The sequence below is a fragment of the Periplaneta americana genome, chromosome 2, assembly GCF_040183065.1.
Source record: "Periplaneta americana isolate PAMFEO1 chromosome 2, P.americana_PAMFEO1_priV1, whole genome shotgun sequence".
NCBI lineage: Eukaryota > Metazoa > Arthropoda > Insecta > Blattodea > Blattidae > Periplaneta > Periplaneta americana.
The window spans coordinates 185,455,307-185,459,606 of NC_091118.1; the positions used below are offsets into that span (position 1 = coordinate 185,455,307).

The 4,300-nt window shown below is 36.1% G+C and overlaps 1 protein-coding gene across 1 annotated transcript in view; it reads left to right on the forward strand.

Annotated features, from left to right (window-relative positions):
* LOC138695216 (titin homolog) overlaps window positions 1-4,300 on the forward strand; it is a 48,658-nt gene that overhangs the window by 20,396 nt on the left and 23,962 nt on the right. The window lies entirely within an intron of this gene.

Sequence of the window (4,300 nt, forward strand, 5' to 3'; positions counted from 1 at the left end):
CGGAACATATACTCAGTATCTCCCTGATCTTGTCCTACTATTACCTGGTCGTCTGCGAATAGCAAGATATGAAACATATGATCATTAATATTTATGCCCATACCTCTGCATGAGTCATTCCATTTTTTCAAGGCATTTTAAATAAATAATACAATATAATATTGTGTTGTTTATTAAGTCATATGACAAATCAAATTTACAAAAACTAATGACACTTATTCATATATGTAGTCATTATGTTCTATACAATGAAAATTACGAACGTTTTCGTCCTTCGGGCATCATCAGGCTCTTTGTATAATATCTCATATGTAGTCTCTGTAGTAAAATACAATGATACAATTAAGTTGAGTATGCTAGTATTTTGTTTATGAGAATATTAGTTTGTATTATTTTTTAGTAGCGATATTAATTCTATACTTTTTTATTTTAAGCTTTCTCTTATTTCTTTTATATTTATTTGGATTTGTTTAGTTTTACTTTGCAAACGTAAGAGAAAAAAATAAAGTTGTTGCTACTCAAATTTTTATTTACAGAACGCAAACAAACATTTTATTTTTATTCAAAAACTATTTCCTTTTTTTTAATGCGAACATAACTTTGTTAAGTATATTCTAAAGAACATTCAGTAAAAATTTCAGCGTCCTAGCATAAAATGTGTGGATTTCTTAGAAACATGAATGCAGAGAAATGGGCAAAAAAGTACGGGGATATGTGTTTTAAAATTTGTATGCATTTTAAACTTAATGACCGCTGTTTTTTTAAGATGATGTAATTAAGAACACAACCGCCGTAGGGTTCTAAAATTTCGTCACAGTGTAAAGTAGGCATCATAGCTTCATTTTCTATATAAAAAAACTAAAAATCTTATATTTTACCAAATATTATCAATTTTTCACCCGTCCCCTTCCTAGTGGTTATGAAGTTTAGGAGACAAAAAACGAAAAGGAAACTTCAAATCCTGGCCCTTCGTTTCAGAAGACAGCCACAAAGAAACAGGACCTTGTTTGGAAAAGATGCGAAATTGCTGACACAGACTGTGAAGATGGTGAAAAAATTACACAATTTCTGGGTTCAGTAGTTATGACGGGGGCATCTTAATAAATAAGGATTTAAATCAGTTAACAGCAGATGCGACAGACAGATGTAGGAATTACCACGGTAAAACAAATCATCCATCAAGCTCGACAACTATCAGACTCGCACTAAACAACACAAGAATCGAGTCGACTACTTTAGTCGTGAACTATTGCTCAGAGACCGCCTCATTGTCCAAGGATTACCATTCTTTGTAACACATGTTACGCGTGAATTAATTAATTACATTCCCATAATTTCTTCTTCTTCTTTCTCTTAGTTTAACCTCTCCCTTTTAGCCTTAATTATTCAATTTATTTATTTGTATTTTATTATAAAAATTTATATATTGTTAAAGGAGTCCGATCTATTATAATCAATCTATTCTTTAACAGACTCCATGCATCTTCTACCCTCAAAATTGTATAATATGTTTTGTACATTTTATTATCCTTGAGTCTTATTGCGTAAAATATTGTTCATATATCTCATTCATGTACAATTAATATCCAAAGGCAGTATTAATTAGCCTAGATCATATATGTAACAGATAACTCATCACTATGTTAAAATCGGCAGCACTTTGAAGAGAAGAACCGCCAGGATCGCCACCCGTCCGCCTAAACGAACACGAGATGGCAGTAGAGTCGCTAATGCAATTCAAATGGGAATTATGACGTGACTCCTTATGTAATAACTAGATGGCAGCGTAGTAAACCTGACAAAAGTTGTTACGTCAAAGCCTATAAGGGCGACCTATCTGTTACATATATGATCTAGGCTTTCAGGTGCAATTACACGACCCACGCCACCCGGGCCTTACAGGGCCGCGACCTGTCGGGAGAGGTATTAATGTATCGGATCACATACATACTTTTTTGACCACACAAGGACATGGAGGGCCTCCCCGGATGAGGGATCAGCTCAATGCCAGGGTCACCTCCGATACAACACAACATTTAAGACATTACACAGCATTCACTCACACATATGAAAGGATTAAGGGAAGGATCGCCGTCCATGGCCGGACTTTCAAGAGGTACAATCTCGGCATTTGCCTGGAAATAACTGAGGAAACCATGGAAAACCTCAGTTAGGATTGCCGGCCCCTGGGATCGAACCCCGGACCTCCCGAATGCAAGGCCAGCCCTCTACCACGCCGCTAGCCCGCTCGGTTTCCCATAAGTTGTTCATATATTTTCATTAATCCTTTTGGAACATGAGGTTTCTGGCCTGGTGTATCGAGTGATCTTATTTATGGGTCTTTTTCGGTTTAATATTCTTGAAATCAGACGTATCGAAGATTCCTGTTACTTCCGCAACTCGTTCTTGTACTTTCTGAGTGTTTGTTATGAATGTTTGGGCACACAATTCGACACAATTCATACCTATTTTTCGCACTCGCTGCATTAAGTCATTTAATATTAGCATAATTTTTTGGTTCCGGCTATGCAATGTCCTTAATATTTTATTTTAAAAATTGTAGGAGACGTACCGTAAAATCATTGCGAACGAAAGTTGCTTGCGGCACGCTACAAATTATCCACTCGGACTGTACTGTAGTCCATTTATTTTTCATAACAATGATACTAGCGGAGGAAAACGTTATCGCCAACTCATTCAGGAAATACAACAAATAGCTCGTGAACTGGCAATGTCAGCAATGTCATTCGCCAGAATAGGTGGTTCCAAATGTACCATACAAAACGCGTTTGTCAATATTTTGACGTAACGTTACCGGTCCGTAACGTAACGCTCACGTTCCGTATAATGCGAATCGATCTATTTCCTCGATACGGCCAAACGCTTAGTCGTACAGTAGAAAGCATTCGATTTCGGACAATCTCATCTATCATTACTGCGCTGCTGCCAAATTGCTAGAGGGAGAAAGAAAAAGACTAAGAGAATTCGCTACGTGTCGAGGGATGATTAATGCATATCCATTTCGCACTCTTGTCATACGCCACTAGGTCATTATAAGCTCCACCTCTTCCCGCCCGATGAACTTTCTAAAAGCGTATGAATATAAAAGACCACAATAAAATATAGGGGTGAACCATAAGTAATGACTAGTGACATTAATTTCAGGGGATTATTCTTTGAGATATTAAAAAAAAAGAGTTTAATACAATTTTTCTCGTATTTGCTTCCTTTTCGAGATAACAGTTTTATATGAAACATTTCATAGTCTGTGCAAATCTAGTCTTTCAGTTAGAGCTTCCTGTAGATTTGCATAATATATACGTCACTGTGTACGTTAACAGAAAACCACAATTCCAAGTCACACACAGATAGTGTGCACTCGATGTGGGTCTCTGGCGTTTCGTCAGCCCACGCGAGTTGTGTGGATATAAAGGGAAAAGTTGAGACGGTGTCGGGTGGAGTTCCCGGGTAGCTCAGTTGGCAGAGCGCTGGTACGTTCAACCAGAGGTCCCGGGATCGATACCCGGTCCCGGGACAATTTTTCCCTTGAAATTATTTCATAGTCTGTTTTAGGAAAGCTATTGATTGCATTCCCAATCAGATAAGTCAATTTAAGAAAGCAGTGTATTAGGATAATATAAGATTGAAAGAATTTTAGTATTATCCCTTAAAATATGCAGAAATTTGGTCTGGACAAATGTAACTTTCATTCTAAGAAAGAATTTTTCAAAGTTACACTTGCTAGGATAAAAATTTCTCTCCATTTAAAGGACAAAACTAAAATTCTTTCAATCATTTATTACCATAACACAATGCTCTCTTAAATTGACTGAGCATATCGGATATTCAATGGATAACCTAAAAGACGATATGAAATGTTTCATATATCACAACTTTTATATCGAAAACGAAGCAAAAACGAGCAAAATTACATTAAACACATTTTTACTTGATACATTTCAAAGAATAACCCCCAGAAATTAATGTCATTACTTACGGCTCACACTGTATATATGAAATTATTCTTGTCACACACTTGCAAATTCTGGTTATCTTGCTATAATTCGAAATATACAAAGTGATACAAATGTCATTGTAATCACATTTTATACAAATCGAAATTTGTAAGCATGCTCTAGAAATTTCCCTACCTATTACTGGCACATTACAACGCAATGCAATGTTAGGTTTAACAAGTATAGCCCTTTACCTAAAATCGACAGAAACACAAAACTCTTCTGTACCATACACACAACACGCACGCACAAAATTAACATTGGCAACATTAATATTCTTACAG